Genomic DNA, 23,803 nt, shown 5'->3' on the forward strand with positions numbered 1-23,803 from the left:
AGTGGACAGAACCTTGGATGTAGAATCAGATGACCTGAATTTGAGTTTCTGGCTCTTTTACTTGTTAGCTGCATCTCTTCAAGTGAGTCCCTAAACCCCATCTATAAAAGTGGATATGATAATAACCAGCTAATGATCTCAAAGGGTTATTGCAGGGAAATTGTATATAAATGCTAGCATTATATAAGTGAGTTATTGCTGCTGTTAGTTCCAATTCACATTTGATGATGATTTAAATGATTTCTTATTGAAACTTGCATTTCCCTCAGTGCTGAGCTCATTGCCATGTGCACCATAGGAATTTAATATGGTTGTTGAATAATAAGTGATAATATAGTAACAAAATCAACTATTACAAATTCAATGCTTCAATGACCTGTAATTTTTTTCTTTTTTAAATAAAATTTTTCAATGAACATTTATTTTCTCTCTTCTCCCCTTCCCTTACTCTTCCCTTGGAGAAAAGAAAAACATATGCAAATAAAAAGAATGAAGTAAATATGCTTAATAAGCAAAATACTTTCTTTTCTGGGCATGCCCAAATATGTGGGTCTTTTTCTACATATTGAAATTCATTACTTCTCTGTCATGCTTCATCATTGTGCAAAATCATGGATAGTCAATTGCATCAATGAAATATCAATTCAAGAACAGATCTTAAATCTTTCAAAGGTTTTGATTTTTTTTTACTGTGCTTTTATTTTATAAATTATTTTCATGGTTCTCCTTATTTTGTTTAGCATCTGTTCAAATATGTCTTCCTAAATTTCTCTATTATTCTAACCTCTCTATTATTCCTCATGGCACACACAATTTATTTACTGTAATTTATTTATTATGTAATTTAATTGTTATAATATAACATTATATTTATAATGCATTTATATATAATGTATATGTGTATATATTATATTATAATATATAATGTATTCATAATGTAATTCTTCAGAAATTTCTTAAATGTGTTTCCTTTTATAGAATATAATCCTTATTAGATCACAAACACAAGTAATATTTATTCGATTATTGATTAATATTTCATTATCAATTGTTTAATTAATAATTATAAAAAATAGTACCCTTTAATTACTTTTAAATCTCTTGAATGTTCAGCTTCATATTGTCTCTATTAGTCATTCAATAGCACTTCTGAATGCTCACTCTGTGTAGTGTTCCAAAATAATGCTAATAATAAATTCCCTAAGGGGAAAATTTCGTATTATGTTTCCTTCGGGCTGGAATAAATAACCATATTTGATGTACTCATAACTTCCAAATAGTATGAATTCAAATATATGTAACCACTTCAGAGGATTCGTTAGTCACACTATTTGAGATTAGATGTGTAACAAATGCACTAAGAAGATAAAAGCCTAAGGGTACACAAGGGGTAGCTAGGGAATATAATGGATAGAGTACTAGACCCAGAATCAAAGGCTCTGAGTTCAAATTCAGCCTCAGACACTTATTAGCTTCCATGGACTAAATTCCTTTCTAAAATAGCTCTTTATATAGGAAGGGAGGATAAAAGAAGCATTTGTTAAAATTTTATACTATGGATGACGCACTTTACAAATATTATCATATTTGGCCCCCGCAACAACCCTGTAAGTGGATGCTATTATTTGAGGAGACTGAGACAGATAGAAATTAAATGACTTGTCCAGGATCACACAGGTAGTGTCTGAGATGGGTTTCCAACTCAGTTTTTCTGTTTCCAGGTTCTGTGCCTAGCTGTGCATATGTGAAGCTAGGTACCATTTTGATTAAAATACGAGCCACATTTTGTTTTGATAGTTGGAAAAAAATTCCGAACAAGGAGAAATTATATGCATAAATGAAAGATGCTTTTGATTTTAAACCAAAGCTAAGTAGGTAAACAGTATTAATTATACTTCAGATGAAGACATGTTATCAATCATCTCATGCACAATTAAATATTCGTGAATTCTATTACATTATTGAAGAGGAAGGAAGCAGAAGTTTTAAAGAGTAGGGAACTCTGAATTCTATTGTCTATTGTCTGAATTCTATTGAATAGGATTCCAATATTAACTCAGCTGTCCCTCTATCACATTTTGGCTACATTAGAAACTCAACCCAATTGATTCAGTGTAGACAGCACAAGTATCTGCATTGTGAAATGTGACTTTAAGAAATTCTGTAATTTGTTTAAACCACATTTCATTCCACTTTTACTTGATTCCACAAATGAAACTAAGTGTCTGCTACCAGGGTTTGTCTTGATTTAATTTATATATGGACTTAAAATTTTTTCCAGGGTAATGATTAAAATAATATAATCTTTCTGGTTAGAAAACCTAATCAAGCAGAGGACCCAAGTATGATTGTGACAATAGGCTTCTTTCCAAAAGTGTCTCTCTCATCTCATTTTTTTCTCCTTAGACTCCACAATTTTTTTCCAAAGGTCAGTTCTTCCATCACATACAATACAGATCCTAAAAATGTTGGCAGTGAAATCGATAGTCAGACGTTTTTCAAAACACCAAATGACTGCAATCAGTGTGTGTGTGTGTGTGTGTGTGTGTGTGTGTGTGTGTGAACACATGTGTAGTAGTAGTACTACATACTGATAGACAGTGATGCCAGAAAATGTCAGAAAATTTGGACATGTTAACAAATTCATAATTTAAAATTGTTTTTGTAGTTACAAGCATGCTTGGAATGAGTTCATGCCCTCATCATTATGCCTTCCAAATTAATATTTTTTCCTGAGAAGATTGTGATTTTTTTGGAAATTTTATTTATTGTTTTTCAAACTACATGCAACAATAATTTTTGACAATCATTTTTTTGCAAGGTTTCACATTTTTCTCCTTCCCTCCATTCCCCCTCCCCTGACAGAAAGCAATCTAATATAGATTATAAATATATAACTATGTTAAACATAAATTCATATTAATCATGTTGTGAAAGAAAAATCAAATCAAAATGGGAAAAATTAGAGAGAAAAAACCTAGCATTATATATATATATATATATATATATATATATATATATATATGTCAGCTTTTAAAAATAGGAGATAGTAAGCTTTGGTCTGCATTTAAACTCCATAGTTGCTTGACTGGAAATGGATGGTATTTTCCATCACAAGTCTTTTAGAATTTTCTTTGATTATTGCACTGCTGAAATGAATAAATCTATCATACTTGATCTTCTCCCAATGTTGCTGTTAATCTATACTATGTTCTGTTGGTTCTGTTCCACTTCACTCAACATTAGTTCATGCAAGTCTTCCAGGGCTATTCTGAAGTCCCATCCCTCATGATTTCTTTTTTCTTTTTTTTTACTTTAAAAAAAATTTTTTTGCAAGGCAATGGATTAAGTGACTTGCCCAAGGTCACACAGCTAGGTAACTATTAAGTGTATGAGACTGGATTTGAACTCAGGTCCACCTGACTCCATGGTCAGTGCTCTATCCACTACAACACCTAGTTGCCCCCCTCAGGATTTCTTATAGAACAATAATGATCCATCACATTCATGGGTCACAATTTGTTCAGCCATTCCCCAATATATAAGCATTCCCTCAGTTTTCAACTCTTTGTCACTCCGAAAAGATCTGCTATAAATATTTTTGTACATGTGAGTTTTTTGCCCTTTTTTTGTGATCTCTTTACCCTCTTTGTGATCTCAGACCTAATAGCGATATTGCCAGATCAAAAAGTATGCACAGTTTAATTGCCCTTTGGGAGTAATTCCAAATTGCTTTCCATAATGGTTGGATCAGTTCACAACTCCACAAAAATACATTAGTGTCCCAGCTTTCCCTCATTCCCCCCAACACAGATTATTTTCCTTTTTTTGTCATATTGGCCAATCTGATGGGAAATGATAACTCAGAGTTCTTTTAATTTGCATTTCTCCAATCAATAATAAAGATTTAGAGCATTTTTTCATATGACTATAGATAGTTTTAATTTCTTCATCTGAGAATTTCCTTCTCATACCTCATACCTTTGTAATCTTTCTTTAAAAGAAATTTAGTTTCATCATTGTTTGCTTCGATTTAGAAGATCTTTTTTTTTTTTAAAAGTACTGGTATGTTAGAAATATTTCTGTTTTCACAGGTTTTATCAGTATGATAATAAAAAAATTCAGAATGAACTAGCATGTCTTGACAAATAATAAAAACCCACATCCCCCCTCTGTTGCCTCTGTCTATTTCTCTGTCCATCCATCCATCCATCCATCCATCCATCCATCTGGCTACATTTTCTATCTATCTATGATATATACATATATATATATATATGTATATGTATATATATATGTATATATGTGTATTCATTTATCTATTTCTTGTGTTTTGCTTTTAGCAAAGAATTATCCTGTCATAATATGTTATAACTCTCCTGAAGTTTACGCTGATTTCCCATCATGATATACAGGAAGTCTTTGGTTCTTGAAGATTTTACTGGTGCCTAACATATAGTAGACACTTAATAAATGTTTATTGATTGATTGATTGAAGTTCAGACTCTGGTAATTAGGAAGTCTTCCAGTGTGGACACTATGATAGACTATATGTCTATACTGTAAGAACTCCAATTAGCCCATTAGAAGAACTTTGTTCATCTCTAAGTTGGCCACAGCCTAATGATTTTTTTCAGTCTCAGCAACTCTGGAAGACTACTAAACTGTAAAGGGTCTGTGATCTGTATTACTGGAGAGATTATCAACTCCCTAGAAATTAATGACTTCATTAAGTTAAAGGTATGAGTAATATTTTTTAGTGAAAACAGGAAAAAAAAGTCAATGGTACCTGTTAACCAATTGATTAATATTAACATTTGAACATAGGTTGTTTTACTGCTCTGCTGAGATTCATTAAGAAATTTATCCCTTAGCTAAAGATATACAAAAGAAATACCTCAAACAATCATTAGGGGAGGAATTTTTTGTAGGGGATAGATCATCACCTTTTTGAAAAAATAGGTTCAAAGACTATTAAAGTTTGAAGGTACTATCTAGACAAATTTCTCACCCAAAGTAGGCATCTTTTCAGCAATACTGTAGATGGATGTTCCTCTACCATCTATTTTAACATTTCTAGTCATGGAGACATGACAGTCCTTTGTACAGCAGTATTCTATTTATAGATAATCCTAATTAATTTGAAGTTCTTCCATGCAGTGAACCCAAATCTGTAACCTTTTCACTGACTTGATCTGCCTTCAGATTCCATGTAATACAAATACACTAGATTTGGAATGAGAAAACCTGGGTTTAGATATCATCTCTACCCCCTGCAACCATGAAATCTTCCATAATCCACTTAATCCTACTTGACTTTAGTGTCCTCATCTGCAAAATAAAAGGATTATTCTATGACCTCTGAGGTCCCTTTTGACTCTAAATCTATAGTCTTATGTCCTCTCCTTCTTCTATATACCAACCTTGCAAATATATGAACAAAATTACCATATCTTACTTTAGTCTTCATTTTCTTAAATTTCCTTGATCTTTGAACTTTAACTGTTCTTAATGTGATTTTTCAGCACTCTTCCTAGCAGTAGTTGTACTTCCATTATTTACTCTTATTTGCCATTATTCCTCTTAAAATATGACACCAAAGTTAAGCATAGATTTGGCTTGTCATAGTGTGTAGTATAGGGGATAACTTTATTTTAAATATTGACACATATTCATGGGGTCTAAGACTGCATTGATTTATTTTTTAGCATGAGGAATGATCCTAAGTTGACTCTGGTAGAAAATGTATTTTCTGTGCTGTTATGGTTCCAATGCTGCTATGTTACCCCGAATATACAAATGTCTGAAGAATCAAAATTGTACTGTCATAAAGGTTTTGCTGGGTGTAAGAAAGCTACTGCATGTTATTAATTATGGTATGTTCAACAAATGGAAGTGATTATATCCTTAAGGATGTATATGATCGGAAAAGGAAGTCACAATGGGCTAGTGATAATGAGGCAATAAGAGATGGATATAATGGTACCCATGGAACATTAAATAATCTAGAAGACCTCTGTACATTGTGAAGACCCATTGTGAGAAGACATGAATAAAATTGCAGAGGATGGGAGCATGTGAATGGATTGGGATCTGTACCAGTGGTTCTGAAGTATGTCATATTATTAGTTTAACTAAAACCCCAAATATTTTTTGCATAAAATTCTGTGGAGTCAACTTTTACCTGAAGTGTACTTGGATAATTATTTTGAAAAAATATCTAAATGCAGTCTTCTTTGTCTCTGATAAACTTTATTCCCCACTTCCCCACTCCCCGGTCTGTGGAGATCCATTAAATTATGATCCTGTCATCAAATACATTGATTATTCATCCAACTTTGTTTCCTCTGCCAGTTTGATAAATTCATCTTTGATCTCTTTGTCTGAGAAATTGATAAAATTGTTAAGTAGGACAAGAGCAGGGTAGACTCCTATGTTATAGCTAGAGATCCATCTCCAGGTTAATATCAATCCAGCAATAAATGCTTTTTGTATGTAATTGTTCAGTCAATTATGAAATGACTTGACTTTTCTTCATCTTGCCCACAAGGACAACAAAAGATACACTGTCAAGTTTCTAAAGCTCCTTTAGATGTATAGTATGCTCATTCCATTGCCACTATCCCTTCCCAGTCTGATAATTCAATTAAAACAAACAATAAGGCAATATATATATTTTATATATAATATATATATTATATATATATAATCAGATTTTTCAGTACTTTTATATCAACTGGTCTCATAATTGATGATAGTGGAAGTAGCTTAGAATAGGGTTCTGAGGGTAGATCTTGGTATAGTTGGTATGTCTAATTTCCATGAACAATGGAGTTGTGGGTGCTCCACCTGGTAGTGGTCGGGTTTAGACATATTCCTCAATCCTAATTTAATTTCTAAACATTTACCCAATTTATCAATATTTATTTTTCATCTCTCATAAATGCCAAACTACTAACTGTAATTTTCATAGTTTGGTGTTATTATTTTTGCAAGAAACTTTATAAGGACTATAACATATCTTTTTCAAAACCTTTTGTGAAAAATCCAACCTTTCCAAATAATGGATATAATTCTTTATCAGAGAAAGTGAAACAGTGGCAAATAATAAACAGAGTTATAGGGACAGAATTACACTAAGAACACTCCAGAGAACCATTGACAAATTCAAGAATCATTTTGCTATTTTATCATATGTCTACTTTGCCCCAACTTTGGATAAGAATGTGTACCTGACTTGACCTGGGGCTGTTAGTAAATGAAATTTGCATTCATTTCCACAGATGTGATTAAATTTCACATTAAATTTCACAAATTAAATATTCAGCCAGACTTAGCAAGTAATTTCACAGTACTACCAATTGGTCAGTACAGAAGACCTTCCATAAATAGACAATTAGAGAATTGAAAATTGAACAATTAGAGAATTGAAGAATTTTCTAGTCTAGAAAATTAAAAAAAAAAAGCTTTTCAGTCAATCATTCAAAAAAAATTATCAGGGCCGGCTAGTAACATAGTGGATAGAGCACCATCCCTGGGTTCAGGAGGACCTGAGTTCAAATCCGACTTCAGACTCTTAATAATAACCTAGCTGTGTGACCTTTGGCAAGTCACAACCCCATTGCCTTACAAAAACAAACAAACAAAATTTTTAGGAATCTAATTTGTGCAAACCACTTTCCTAACTTCCATATCTGATTCAAATGAAATAAATATTTCTCTCCTCAAGAAACTTGGAATTTATTCGAGTTGATAAAACATATATAACTGAAATAGCTAGAGAACAAATGCAAGTATGTACTATAAAATATAAATTCTGTGCTTAAAGAAGATGAGATAAGCATTTTCTCAGTGGAGAAGATAAAATAAAAGAGATGGGTAGAACTATTGAAGGACATTCCAGGAAATAATAGAAAATAGTAAGATTATGAGTAAAGACAGGGAAGACAGAGTAATATGAATGTGGATAATGCCAAAGAGTCAGATCTGATGAAATAAGGATTTTCTGGGATATAACACAGGATGAAGTTGAAAAAAATATATATATATACATATATATATATATATGTATATGTATATGTATATGTACATGACTAGATTTGGAGGAGAAAATATTTGAATGCTAGTTGAAGGACTTGGTCTCTAGCTTATAAGGGTACTAAGAAAATAGTAAATTATCAGCATTTATATTTAGATTTCTGTAAATTAAAAATCCAAAAAACCCGAGAGTAGGGTTCAAAGTATATAGTGCTATTCCTTTCAATTAGAGGTCATTATAAAAAAACAAAAGGTAATTCTCACATCCCCCCCCCCCCCAAAAAAAAAACTCAAAAAGTCTTAGAATCTTTTATGTCTAATGTTTATAGATTTTTTTTAAATTTTAAATTTTGGTCTGAACCAGGGATTATGGGATTACTAACTATACTACTACTAGTTTTAGTACAAATAACTACAAGTATAAGTTGCTAAGCACTACCAGTACTTCTTATTAATTGTACTTACTACTAATTACTAATTAATAGAAACTATTAATTACTGTGAATTACCAATTCCTCCTATTATTACTATTAAGTACTATATTATCAGTCCTATTAAATAATAGATTTTTTTTACAACAGCCACCACTGTTATGATCCATTCCACTATTATGGTTGCTTATAGCTGACATTTACATAGTAATTTAAGGTTTCCAAAGCAATTTAAATTGGCTGACTTGTTTAGATACCTATTCTTAATAGTAACCACTATAAATACTTGGATAGGAAAATGTAATGAGGAAAATGGTATTTGTGAAGTCATCTTAGTAAATATATGCAGAATGCAATGCATTTGATAGAGTGTACAGGCCATAGGAAGACCACTAAATAGGCAATTATAGTAATCTTTCCTCTTGCTAGCCTTATTTACCTCCTGTGGTTATTTTTTAGTCATACCTGTGATTTTATTGGCCCAATGAACATTTCTTTAAGGAAACATATTTTACCAATGCATATTAGTAACTCCTCTGGTATTTATAGTCTTAGAGACTTGTCCAAGTCTCTGAGAATGACTTATCCATATTATATGGCTAATATGTGTTAAAAAATAAACTTTGAACTTAGGTATTCTTGCCTATGAAGACAGCTCTGCATCCACTGTACCCCTTACCCCCAGTTAGTTTAATGCCTCAATTCTCCAAGATCCCTAAATAAGCATAAGCCATCTCATTTTTCTAGAACTGGTAAACTAAGATTTTTAAAAATTATTTTCTCTTTCTATTTTTAAGAGCCGACATTGTGAAAGTGGATATTTAAGAAGAGCAGCATCTCAGGTCCTAACGTCTCAAAGGTGCTTGGAAAATAGCTCCTTCTTGGAAAATCACAATACTTAACACATTGGATTTCTGTGGTTAAAGAAGTCCACCAAGTTCTCCTCTTTCTACCAGCAGAGGGCATGTTTCACAGCCCTGTCTCTTTATGCCCATCGACTAAAGGTAAGGAAAAAAAAAGCATGTGAATGTCTTATGTCCTTCATGCATAAAGTCTTTAAAAGTTGTTGTTGCTATTAATAATGATGATAATGTTATTATTTAGTATGTACATAATCTTCAGATTGGAAGGCAGCAATCAAAATTAGTCCATCTTCTTGTCATAGGGAGGATCTTGGATTATAAACCTTATTAGAAACTAATTTGAATAAGAGATATAGTACAAAATTTCCTCTCAGAGTCTGTTTTAGTAGAGAAAGATGAAATATGTGTACTTTATTTTAAGAAAACATGCTTTTGAAAGTTTTGTGACTTGGCAAATCAATAAGCTAAGAGATAACTTCAAAGAAAGGAAGGAATTAATTATTAAAAAAAAACCCCAACAGTGATGTTATGGCCCTGTGCTAGGTGCTTTAAATACAAATATTAAAGTGAGACAGTCCCTGCCCTAAAGAAACTTGAATTCTAATAGCAAAAGTTAATAACACAAGCAAGGTTATCAACCGTAGAAGAAAGTTTTGATCTGGATTGGTGAAGGATGGTGTCACAGGAATCGTGAATAGAGATAAAGGACAATCTATAGTTGTGTCCTTTCCAATAGAAATGATAACTTTCATTTCTCACTATTCCCTGGGCAAGGGATCAAAAGGGCTAGGGGAGAGAGGTATGCATGTGTTTTCAGGGCAAATGGCAAGATGGCCCTGGTGGGTGGATCTGAAGTATAGAATTTATTGAATATTGGTTGGTTGCTTGCTTTTGTCATTTTTTTCCCATTCTTGAAGAGGACCAAAATGACATCACTATGTTAAAGTCAAGCTGCATTGTGTCCAACTATGATTGATCAGATCAATATAAATTTGGAATGCTATACCATGGTCAGGCACAGATAGCCTATGTGAATATTTGTGCAACTCATGCTTCTTTTGAGCTACTGCAATTCCACTTTGCTCTTAAGAGTACCTAGAACTTGCTTAATGTGGGCATACCATACTGGGTCCTGTGCCAGTATCTATCATATTATGCAATCAATTCTGAAGTTCTTTAGAGAAATCTTGAGAGTATCCTTGTATTTCTTCTTCTTACCACATAAGCACTTTCCTTGCATAAGTTCTTTGTAAAATAGTCTTTTAGGCAAGCATATGATTGGCATTAGAACAACAAGGCCAACCAATTGGAAATGTGCTCTCTAGAGTAGAGTTTGAACTTGGCAGTTCAACTTCAGGAAAGACCTAAGTATCTCGTGCCTTATCCTCCCTGGGGAACTTCATAATCTTCCTAAGACATTTCAAATTGAAGTGATTGAGTTTCCTGGCATGACACTGGATGACTTTATCATAGGCATACGATGAGTTCAGCACAATGATTCTGTAAAACCTTCAGTTTGGTTGGCAGTCTAATATCTCTTCTCTCCCACCCTTTCCTTCAGTCTCCCAAACTAGATATAATGAATGAACTATGGTTGTGCTCATTTACTCAGCAAGTCATTTCAATCTCAGGGCAACTCTTTGCAGAAGGTTATTTTGAAAATATACAAAATATTCCTTAAATAAGGGATGTGGAAATTTTTTTTTTCTGATAGGAGCCAAAATTTAAAAATTAATCTGCTAAACTTGGTCAAACATTTAGTTAATTCACCCCTAAAAAAAATTCTGGATTTATTGAATTTTGAGTCCTACCTGTAGTTGCCTTGGCATTACCAGACCACATGATTTCCAGGATCATCCCCTGCTTTAAATGATGAACTTCCCTATGCATTTAGAATGAGCTTTATTTTACAAAAATTCATTAAATTAAAAAAAACTCAATCAACAGGCACCTACTAAGTACTCATTACAGTCAGATACCTCTCTAACCCCCCCTCCAAAAAGGCAAAAACCCTTTTAATTCTCACTTCAAGAAAGTAATTTTATTACGGAACACAACATTTAAATATGTATGTTCAAGATGTCATCCTCATAAATGGAAGACAATGTTAGATGAAAGGGACTAGCAGCAGGTGGAAGATAACATTTGTAAAATGTCATAAGGTTGATAAAGCATTTCTATTTCTAATTTGATCCTCACAATAATTTTGCAAGGCAGTTGCTATTATCTTTATTCTAAGACTGAAAGAAATTAAATGACTTGTCTGGGGCCACACATCTGGGAAGTGTTTGAGGTAGGATTTGAAACTAATCCACGTTAGATTTTAAGAAAATATTGCAGAAAGGAAGGCATACCTCTATTTAAGACTACTTGAGAAAGAAAGAAAAAATAAGGAAAAAATGGAGAGGACAGAAATTTAAAAATCACCGAGACAGCCAGTAAGCCTGAGAATGATGAGGTAAATTTCTGTGCCTTGATTTCCTTATCTGAAAAATGGGAATAATACTATTACCATGTAATTATCATGAAAATAGTTCATAGACCTTTAAGTGTTCCAAAAATATGTCATATTGCTTTCATGATTAGGTAACATTTATAATGAGTCAGTATTGTTTCTATGGGAGAATGTTTTCTGAATTCAAAACAACCTACAAATAAATTAAGTTTTGGAACACAACCCACTTTCAAGTTGATGACTGTCTGCAGTTGATAAAATACCAAAAGGCTAGCATACCAGACACATCTACATCAGGTTGTTAGCCGTAGGGTTCTGAAATCTGTCAAGGCACATTGCCTCCTAAACTTTATTAATATGATTGAGACTGGTTCTGTGATTTTATTGGAAGCAGAAACTCCTACTAATGCAGACTAACACTTTGGAGGTCAAATTCCTTAGAGGATCAGCTACTGGGTCATGTGGTTCACAACTCTCTCAGGCATGGTGTGAGCTAAATTAAAATGTAATAAGGAAAATTTAATAAATATTTATAGGCTAAATAATTAAAATAAATATAAATACAGTAAAACATCAATATTACATTTTAAAACTAAGTAGCTCATGTATAGATTAACTGGATTTTAATACCCTGATCAAAACACCAAAGGGGATGAGTCACAAGTCCATGGAAACATAACTAGAATGCTTCAGAGATGACTTTTCAACCCAGGCTGTCCTGACTTTAAGGCCAGCTTTCTACCTACCACATCATGATGCTTCTCAAATATTCATTTATTGAAGCATTTATTAAATTCACATGTGCTAAGTATTGTGTTAAACTCTGGAGATGCAGAGAAAAGCAAAAGATCATCCCTGGTCTCCAGGAGCTGACATTGTAATGAAAGAGACAACATTATTTGTAGTGTACAAGTGAAGTGTAAGATTAGAGGCAGCAATTATAGAGGCATCTCTATAATTAATAGATTATATTATAGACCACTGGACCCAGAACTGGAACACCTGAGTTCAAATCCTGGGATATTTACTAGCTAGGCAAGTCATTTAGTGTCTGTTTGCCTCAGGTTCCTCAATTGTAAAATGAAGATAATAATAGCACCAAATTTGTGAGGAACAAATCAGATAACATCTGTAAAAATACTTAGCTCAATGTTTAGTAAATAGTAGGTACTCAATAAATATTTATTCCTTTCACTTCCTTTTTCTTGTCCCTTAATTGGAGATAAGTGGTAGAGGTAAGGCACTAGCAATAAGGGAAAGGAGAATCTCAGAACCTGAGTTTGTAGCCAGAATTTGAAGGAAGCCAGGGAAGTTAAGTGGCAGAGATGAGGTAGGAGAGTATTTGAGGCATAGGCAGCCAGTGAAATTGCTTGGAGTCTGGAGGATTGTTTTGTGCAAGGTACATCAAAGAAACTAAATGCAATTAATGTTGGAGAGAAAAAGGAGAAAGCAAACAGTAAATGTAAGGAGAGGGTCAGGTTGTGAAGAGATGTGAATGCCAAAAAAAAAGTTTTGATGTTTAATTCTGAAGGTGATAGGGAGTCATTGGAATTTAATGAGTAGGGGAGTAACAGGGTTAGCTCTGCATTTTAGGAAGATTAATTTGTCAGTTGAGGGGCAGACGAACTGAAGTGGGAGAGATTTGAGGCAGGGAAACTAACCATCCAACTTTATGTAAGAGAAGTTCCCCTACTAATGGAAAGCAGTCATTGCTTTACAACTTAGAATGTCTGGGGGAATTGCCCAGTTTTAGTGATTTGTCCAGGGGTGCACATTTCCTGGACTTGAACCCAAATACTCCTGAACCAGAGACTGGCCAGTCTTTCTGAATTTCCAAAGAGGGAAAAAGCCCTTCAGAGATAGCTTCTCAGAAGATATGTCTTAAGGTGGACCCAGAAGGAAGAGTAGGAATTGTGTAAGGAAGAAAATGGCATCAAAGTATTTACAGTTAGAAGGCACCTTGGAAATTATTTTAGTCCAATTCCATAATTTTGGAAGTGTGATTCATCAAATTCAATTTAGAAAGCATTTAATTAAGTACCTTTTATGTGAGGTACTCAGGATTCTTATAAGGAGTTTAGTCCTACTGGGATACTTCACCTCCTTCTTTCCACCTCCTGGCTTCTCTGGTATCCTTCAATCCCAACTAAAAATCTCACCTTCAAGAAGTTTTTGCCATTCCTTCTAAATATTAGTGCCTTCCTCCAGTTTATTATTTCCTATTTATCCTATATGTAGCAAAGTTCTAAAAGTCAGGGATTGTCTTTTCCTTTCCTTGTATCCTCAGAATGTAACAATAAGTTTAATTAATGCTTATTGACTTACTAACATCATTACTTATTTGCATAAATCAATTCAAAGGAATATGATAGGAAGAAGCATTTTGTAACATCAGATGCTCAGAAAAATGAAGTGATTTGCCAAAGGGCAGAGAGATAGTAAGGCTTTAAACCCAGGATCTAAGATGATAAACCACAAAGCTTTTTCCATACCAAGGGAGGTGGGACCATATGGGCCCACAGAGAGGAAAAAAAAATCAAGGCTTATTTGCTTAAATTCATAATCTTGATCGACTAGACTAGAGTAATACTATAGGAAGAGCATGGAAGAAAACATTGGAAAGACAGGTTGTGTGGCCAAAGAAACCCACTGGATTGGTTATTAGGTAGCTAAAACGGGACAGTGAAAGGAATTTAATCCCACATTTACTATCTCCATCCACAAGTTGGCTGAGTGCCTCGAAGGCAGAATTTTGTGGAGTTTAATTTTTGATGAGTTGCCTGATATGGTAATTTCACAACAGTTGCATTTGGGTTCTCGTTTTTGAATGAGTTGCAGTTAAAACCACCACTGATTTATGTACTTCCTGAATACCTGTTTTAAATTATGGAATAATAAATTGTACAGAATCAACAGCTGTGTGAGGTCTCTTCTCACTGTCTCAGTCAATAGAGATTTTTCCTCAGATGGAAAAAAATATAAGCAGGGAAAACAAATTGGAGAATTATAGTCACTACTATTCATATATTGTACTCAAAATATGTCCACTTTCTAGTCATTTTAACATGCAGACTTATGGGTTGTATTTCCATTCAATTCAACAAAATTTTTTCAAGGGGCAAGTTAAAGGATATGAGAAGACAGAGAAAGTCAGAAGAGAGTCGAGTTGATGGATTTGAAGTGAAGAAGGGTCTTCATTACTATAAAAACTATTTTAAATCTTCCAGCACCATGGAAACCATCATATCTCAGAATTGGAAGGAACAAGAGATGACATCTTGTCTATATTTTTCATTTTTACAAATGAGAAAATTAAGACACAGGAAGATAAGACAACTTACCAAAAGTTACAAAGATAACTAGTAAAGTAACCAATGAAATTGGAAATTAAATTCTGGTTTCTCATCCTTTAGTCCATTTTCTCCCTACTATAGCAAACTGCCCTTTGTCATTTTTCTGTGCTTTTTACATAGTACACAATGAGCATTTATATAAGTCCTTTACAATTTTTAAAATGCTTTATAGATGTTATCTCATTTGATTCTCACAAAACTCTGGGAGGTAGGTGTTATTATTCTCATTTTACAGATGAGGAAACTGAGGCAGATAGCAGTCAAATAATTTGCCTAGGGTTATATGGCTGGTAATTGTCTTAGACTAGATTTGAACTTAAAACTTTTAGAATTCAAAAAACACTATCCACTGTACTGCTTAACTGCTATCATTACTAATTAGTGCTCTCTATTAATAATAAGTATTTAATAAATCCTTGTTGAATAGAATTGCAGTATAACTAGAGCAGTCTAAATTTACAAAGTTCTCTCCTAAGTGTTGTTAGGAAAGGGTGGATGAGAAATAATGATATTGACCCTGGTGGTCAGTTTTTTAGGTTGCTACAATCTAGAAACCAGGAAGATATCACATAGTACATGATTATAGAATATTATAGGATATCTATGTGAAAAATGCATGGTGAATGATATAGGAGTTTAGATGAGACTAGGATGACCTAGAGCAAAAGGGGTTTCTTTGAGGAGTTAGCACTTAAATTGATAGGTGTAATAAGTTTTGAAAGTATATAGAAAAGTGGTGAGGTCATTCTTTTTCTTTTGGCAAGGCAATGGGGTTAAGTGACTTGTCCAAGGTCACACAGCTAGATGTTTGAGATTGGATTTGAATTCACATCTTCCTGATTCCAGGACCAGTGCTCTATCCATTGTACCAGAGGCCATTCTTGATAAGGAGAAATATGAGTGTAAGCGGAGGGAGGAGTGAGGATGGGTGCTCAAGATCTGTAGGTGAGATTCACTTGACCAGAGTGAATGGTAGTAAGAAGTTAGGTAGGACAGGTAGCACAGGACCAGAATATGAAGATACTTGAAAACTAGGAAGAAGAGTAGACTTAATTCAGTAGGGATTTTGGTTTTCCTTGTAAACATCTTAGAGTTAGGGATTAAATATTTTTTTTATATAGGCAGGGAGGTAGCATAATAGAATCTGAACTGGAGTCAGGAAGACCTGAGTTCAAATCCAACCTCAGGTACTTATCTGTATGACCTAGACAAGTCATAGCCTCTATTTGCCCCAGGTTTCCCATCTGTAAGAGGGGAGTAATAATAGCAGCTACTTCCCTCGGATTCATTATCAAATGAGATGATATTTTTGTAAATTTGTAAAGTAATTAGCACAGTGCCTTATAAAGTTAGTTCTCTTCCTTCTCCCATTCCTTCTCCTTTTCCTCCTTCTCCCTTTTCTCTTCCTTTCTTCCCCATATTCCTTTTTTCTCCCCATTCCCACCCTCCTTCTCCTCTTCTTTCTTCACTCACTAATATATGATCTTGGGAAAATCCTTTCAGTAACCTGTGTTTCACTTTCCTTATCCGAAAAAAGTCTGGCCTAGATGATCTTTAAGGTCCCTGCTGTGCCTACTTAGTTGTTATGGGGATAACCACAGTCAAGTGTTTTGAAAAGTAAATGCACCACATAAATGAGGGCTATTACATATGGCTGATTATAGCTGGGCAAATGTATAAAGTTGTTGCTAGAGTTGGAGAGAATGGTCTTAAAATTTGTCCTGTCAAAGCATTTTGAACAGGTTTTCAAAGGGTACATGGCTTGATTAGGAGGCATTTCTGATAGAACTAGCCAAATAGGGCACAGAAAATAATATGTATATTTTTATACTTGTATTCAGGTCCTATGGTGGGGTATTCTTATTTAAAATGAAATTTCTAGTATTATAATGATATTATATCGAAGACCTATATAACAACTTTAGTTCAGTAACTGGGTTCTTATATTTTCCAATAACAGGTCAGCATTTGGCTGCTTCACTGAGAGAAAATCTTCAGTCTCTTGCTGAGAGATTTGGCAGGAACAGAAATGTCACTTATACTTTCTGTGGATTTAGTGTATAAGCAGAAGCAGTGCTAGTCTCTCTCTCTCTCTCTCTCTCTCTCTCTCTCTCTCTCTCTCTCTCTCTCTCTCTCCCCCTCTTGGTGTGTGTGTGTCTCTGTGTGTATGTTTTTATGTAACCAACAGTTTTCCTCATTTGCATTCTTCTGGGCACTTACCATTTTATAGAATTAAACAACTACTTGAAACTTTGGTGAAGAAAAAATGTGGTTGCTTAAAAAATGAAAAAGTGAACTTAATGGAATTTTCTGTAGTCTTAAAAAGCCAAATATGATAAAATTCATCCGAGTTTTGAAACTGAGTCTATAGTTATAAATACTCATTGCATTGATTGAAATATTGAGACCATGGCAAAATGATATCTTGAATGACAGAAATTGGCAAGATTTTTTTAAAGAAAAATATTCTCATGGGGCGGTTAGGTGGCACACTGGATAGAGCATCAGCCTTGGAGTCAGGAGGACCTGGGTTCAAATCTGGCCTCAGACACTTAATAATCACCTAGCTGTGTGGCCTTGGGCAAGCCACTTAACCCCATTTGCCTTGCAAAAACCTAAAAAAAAGTATTCTCTAGTTTACAACTTCTCAGGTAATGTTTTTGCCTATTATTTCCCCAATGAAGAGGTTATTCTTTCTCATCAATAAAATGAAGACATTAGATTTAGGAAGCTCTAAAAACTCCTCCCTCTGTTTTTTTTTTTTTAATTTTCACAAGGTCACACAGCTAGGTGATTATCAAGTGTCTCAGGTCAGATTTGAACCCAGGTCCTCCTGACTCCAGGGCTGGTTTGCTATATACTGCACTACTTAGCTTTCCCAATCTCTCCCCTCTTTAATAATGATTCTAAATTTGAGGCACATAACATTCCATGTGTTCCATAATGGCGAATATGAGTATATTATAATTGTTATTGTTTTGGTCATTACTTCTATTTGGTCATGCATTTATTAATGTGGTCTGGTCACTTTTGGTTGTTCCATTGAACAATTGACTCATATTGAAACTGAAGTCTAATAAGATCACTCGATTTTTTTTCACATGAAATATAATGCTACATTTCTTCCTTACTTTGGATCACTATAGTTTATTAATGCACTCAAAAATAGGATTTTATCCCTGTTAATTATAATTTTTTAGGTTGTTTTTTTTTCAAGGCAAATGGGGTTAAGTGGCTTGCCCAAGGCCACACAGCTAGGTGATTATTAAGTGTCTGAGACAGGATTTGAACCCAGGTACTCCTGACTCCAAGGCCAGTGCTTTATCCACTACGCCACCTAGTTGCCCCAATTATAATTTTTCTCATAAGATTTGGCCCATTGTTCTAGGCAAAATATGAACATAATAGTATGTTATGAGGAACATGATATGTGGGCCAAATCCAGTCCACTGTCTGTTTTTCCAAGACCCATGAACTAAGAATGTTTTTTACAGTTTTTAAATAAAAAAATATATAAAAATTATTTTGATTAAAAATGTAAAAAAAAAATTCTAGGCATGAGGACCAAACTAAAACAAGAGGTAAGCCTGTGGATCATAATTTTGAGATATAGAGATCTCTTTGAGAGATCTCTTCTGGCAAAGCTTGCTATCTCTGCTAGGGTTTTTTACCCTTTTGCAAATTTGATAAGTATGTCATCTTTGTTTTAGTCCAAGTTATTTAGGACAAAATTGAATAAAATAAGACCACAGATCTAGCTCCCATGAAAGTCCACAGAGTTCCTTCAATTTCACTTTGATTTGTTAATCAACAGTTATTGGATGTGACTGTGAGTCTACCTAATACTGATTATCTTCCCTCACATTTCTCCTCCTTTTTCTCTTTAACTCTCATGAATTCTAAGACAGAGTATTGGTATTTTTCTCCAATTTCCCATCATTTCTAATTTAACAACCAGTTCTTATTAGTAAGAGATCACGGTACTACTCTTTGTTCTATCCCATATTTTGAAGAATGAAATTCTCATTATTAAAGTACATCAAGAATTTGCCAATAACTTTGCTTTAAAACAGAATAAGTATTGGATAGATGAATATTTGAATTCCTTCATCACTACTTTATCCTTTCTCAGTGATATCTTTTGAGGTCTGATTCTGGAACTCATAATCCATGTTCAAGTGATATGTAGAATATTCTCCTCATAGTATTATTTATTTCTCCCTTTGAAGATATCCAATGCTGTCTAGCTTGTTTCCTTCCCTCTGATTTGTGAATTTCCTTTTAACCATTTATTTTAGAACTTCTCTAAGAATTTTTTGGTCTGATTGTCAACTATAGAGGTTGCTTCCTTTTTCCCTTAGAAAGGTCTTCTCTGATCCAACATATATCTTCAAAACTTAAAGTATTTTTATATACTCCAAGTTTTTTTCCCTCTATAAAGGTAATGTTGAGAATCATTTTTCTTTTTCCTCCACTTGCCTCAGATATGGAATCTTATGGATTTTTCAACTCCAAAATTATGTTTTCTTTGATAAAATTTTTCATAAAAAAGTTTTTGTGATGCCTTTTGTTTTTATATCATGCTTATTTTCAGATATGTTCCTCTCCTTCTTTGTTTGCCCTCCCAAACCTATTCCCCCATTAGCTTTCACTTGGTTGGGAAAAAAAAGTTATGTAAAACCAATGAACCCATTAATTTTGACAATATCTGCAATATTCTACATTCATCATTCCTTACTTTTCTGACAAATGAAAGGAAGAACATTTTTTGATCTTTTTTTTTTCCTGGACCAAGATAGGATGTAATAGCTTCAGTTTTCTGCTGTTTTATTGTTCTTATTTGAGAACATCTGTACCTTTAGGCTTTATATGGAGGAATGTTTGGGTTTCTTAACTAGTGGTTCAATGGCAAAGTGTAATTAGAGATTTCAAACTTTATTTATTTCATCAAGAACCTTCAATATTTTCTAGAAGTGAGTCTGGGATCCAAGTCCAGACAAATGATCTTTGTCCAGAGTGTCTGATAGGTCGATTTCCAATCAGAAGTGATCTGTGAAGGAAGACATACTTTTCGTTTTGGGTTAAGTAGGAGCAAGTTACTCCTGAGTGCAGGGGGAATCATAATGTGCTGATGCACTTAGGAAATTTTAATTAATTAGAACAGTTTAGGAAACTTGACAGCCAGCTGGCTAGATTTCTGGTAAAATCCTATCAGATATCCTTTTACATTTCTTTATGCATTGATATAAATTCCATCTCCTCACCCCAAAGCATACATTTGATCTGGAGTGGGTAGGTGGGGAGTAAGAGTTGTTTATCAGAGTCAGCATATCCAGAACGTTGATAATAGGAGTTTTTGGGGAGTTCAACACCATGATCATAACAGGACAAAATACAGAACTAAATCTGCTCAGCTGTATAGAGAGGACAATGAGTAGTAAGTAGGAAGCCTGGGGCAAGGGAAAAGGCTCCTTGGATTAGTTACAGAGCAAGCTGGTTTCTTAGGAAGATGTTATTTAAGGGATGTGATAGGTTGAGGCAGGACTCCCTTACAAGTTGTATTTATACAACACCTAAGATTCTAGATCACCAACCTTTTAGCTCTTTCTGGACCACATCACCCAACAAAATCTTGTCAAGGACCACATATGGAATTCAATATTTATTTATGACTTCAGTGTAACCCACATTTGCCAATGAGTATAATAATAAAATATAATCATATGATAAAGTCTAATAATAAAATAATGAGTATGATAATAAAACAGTTACTTTTTAAACAAAAATAAGAACATGCCATTTTTGATATGAACCCAGGTTTCTTTTTTGATAAGTGTATCTAAATCTGGTTTGATAGAGATGGTAGTGATGAAAAGAATATTTTAAAAATATTCTGCAATTTTTGTTCTATTTTTACTTTTTTTTAGGCTTCAAAAAGATCTTGTAAATATATGTATTCCCCCAAAAAGAGATCATGAACATGACATGTTCATGAAATGCCAGATATTTTTCTTTAGGGAGGTGCAACTTGTAAAAATCCAATAAAAACACTTGAATACATGTTTCTTTAAGTTGCATAACTGATTGCAACTCTATCCCTTGTATATGCAAGTTTTCAGGCAACATGTTGATGTCAGCTGAAAATGGACTATCAAACATACTGAAATGCAGTTGGTGTTTTCTGAAATCTTAAAATATACTCTCAGTCTTGTGAGGAAAATAGCAATTAGTGTTGCATCCAATAAAGTTATCTGTTTTAGTTACAAAGAGTTATTTAACATTTTTAAAATAAAAACTAATTCTTATATGCATATCTCTGGTGGAACAATTTTAAAAAATCTGGTGACTGTGAAACTGCACAATGAAAAGTTTACATGAAAAGGTTGAACCATATAATTTAAGGATTAAGCTGATCTGTGATATTGTATATACTTATCTAGTCCTTCAATTTCTTGTCACATATGGTCTTTGAAGAGCCCATGAGACTAGGCCATGGGTTGAACACACCTAATGTAGATAAAGAGTAAAAATGCTGTTCTTGGTTTGACTTTGTCTACAAGATACTCTGGAAATATCTGAATGTCTGACTACATACCATTGATTTGGTATCCTAACAAACTTAGTCTAGGTATAGATGTGGGAAAATCTCTCGAATACTTCCTTTTCTTTATTTACATCAGTGAATCAATCCACAAATATTTACTTGTTCATAATTATTCCATACTTTAAATGATTTGTCTTGGAAGCATATCTTATTCCTAGAAATATCTATAATTTTATTATTCATTATTATTGATGGTATAATAATAAGCAAGAATCAATATATATGTTTAATTATCCCAAATCTGTTGGAGGTTATGCATGAAAGGGATATGAATGTCTAAAGTTTTGCCTAATTTTCAATGACAATGAAATTGATAACACAGAGTAGGTGCTTAATAAGTGCTTGTCAGTCAATGGGTTGATTAATGGCAAATGCTTGTATTGTATATAAAGTACTATCCAATGTATATAAAATACCATCCAAGCAAGGGCTATTAAAGAATATGGTTCTCTGATAGTAGCTGTTGCAGGAAATAGTTTTACTGATGGACTTGCTCAAATGTTTCCAGATCAGAGATGTGTATTTTAGGTATCATATTCTAATAGTGAAAAATTATATGTGGATAATATGTAGAGCTAAAGGTACAGAGCTATATCTGCTTTTAGAAAACTTTAAGTTCAAACAGTACTTTTTAATTATATCATTTACAGACTCAGGCAATACTAAAAGATTCCAATAAATCAAGTTTTTAGTCATATTCATTTTAGATACTCTCTAATATCACAGTCATTTTGGTCTGGAGTTTTTGGTTGGGGTGTTTTTCTGCCCATATTTTTACTTTCTATAATTTTTGTTTTCTTACCAAATTTTTACTTTTTTACCAAATCATCATCATGCCTTTAATTGTAATTGAATATAGCTATAAATTTATTAAGGAGAAGAATATTGTTTATCCTTGTTTCCGTTTGGAACAATGTTTTATAATGCCTACAAACCCTTAATAAAAGTTTGTTGAATGACTGAATGCATGTCCAGGACCCTAAAATTGGAGCTGAGTGGTAAAATTTTCCCTTGTAGCATTAAAATGCATGATGACATGGGGTTGCTAGGTGGCACAGTGGATAGAGCACTGACCTTGGAGTCGGGAGTACCTGAGTTCAAATGCGACCTCAGACACTTAATAATTACCTAGCTGTGTGGCCTTGGGCAAGCCACTTAACCCCATTGCCTTGCAAAAAAAATGCATGATGACAAAGTAGAGGTGTAAAACAGACTTTCTGGTCTCATACTATCTTCAAATACTCCTGAGTGCATACTGATCATATTTTTATGTAATTAGGAAATATTTAACAAAGCAAATAAAAATATAATAGACATAGATAATGTTACTTTGTGGTTTTATAAAGCAATATTTGATTGGAAGTTATCCTTACATTTAGTTTAGTATTAGCCCGTTTTGTTTGATATTACTGATTTAAAGGATCATTTCTTCAAGTTTAATGAATAAAGTTTTGCCTGTATTTTAGCCATTAAAATTTGATTAAATGTTGCTATTCTTTCATGAATTCAGGAATACTTGTTTTTTGACAGCTATAGTAAGAGTAGCAATGTAATATCTATGATAACTTGATTGCCTTATTCATAGATCATTTTCATATTTTTAATGACCTGGATAGCCATAAGCTGACCAGGATTTGAATCAGGTCTTCACTTTCCTGCTCCATATCCTAATGCTATGTGTAGGCAACTGAGAAATATTCCAGGCAGGCTTGAGTGACCTGGCATCACCCCATTTTCATTGCTCCTTGATAATGACACCAGATGACATTCTGTTTCTGCTGCTAGGAAACACTAGTAACAAGTTCAGTTTGTTTTTGCCTTTTGCCAAGTAACATTTATGAAATGTAACACAATTGCCAATGGGAAAGAACACAAATGGTCTTATGAATCTGTGGGTAATGTGTTTAGTATTTATGAATTTGTTGGTTCTATGTAGGTATAACAATGTTAGAAGACTGCAGAAACTTAAGATATAAAAAGAAAATAGAGTCAGAGCTACTGAGACCCATATTTAGATTCTAGTAACATTAGCTAGCTATATGAACTTGGACAGTTTATTG

The 23,803-nt window shown here is 33.6% G+C and overlaps 1 protein-coding gene and 1 long non-coding RNA gene across 10 annotated transcripts in view; one reads left to right on the forward strand and one right to left on the reverse strand.

The window, feature by feature from the left end:
• TAFA2 (TAFA chemokine like family member 2) overlaps positions 1 to 23,803 on the forward strand; it is a 615,297-nt gene that overhangs the window by 319,687 nt on the left and 271,807 nt on the right. For all 7 annotated transcript variants that reach the window (XR_012476194.1, XR_012476199.1, XR_012476196.1 and 4 more), the window contains exon 2: positions 9,266 to 9,472. The gene's annotated coding sequence lies outside the window, so the exon portion shown is untranslated. The remainder of the gene's footprint in view (positions 1 to 9,265; positions 9,473 to 23,803) is intronic.
• The window catches only part of LOC141515015 (uncharacterized), a 139,928-nt gene that overhangs the window by 38,281 nt on the left and 77,844 nt on the right, over positions 1 to 23,803 (reverse strand). The gene's annotated exons all lie outside the window — the stretch shown is intronic.

The sequence above is a fragment of the Macrotis lagotis genome, chromosome 2, assembly GCF_037893015.1.
Source record: "Macrotis lagotis isolate mMagLag1 chromosome 2, bilby.v1.9.chrom.fasta, whole genome shotgun sequence".
Lineage (NCBI taxonomy): Eukaryota > Metazoa > Chordata > Mammalia > Peramelemorphia > Peramelidae > Macrotis > Macrotis lagotis.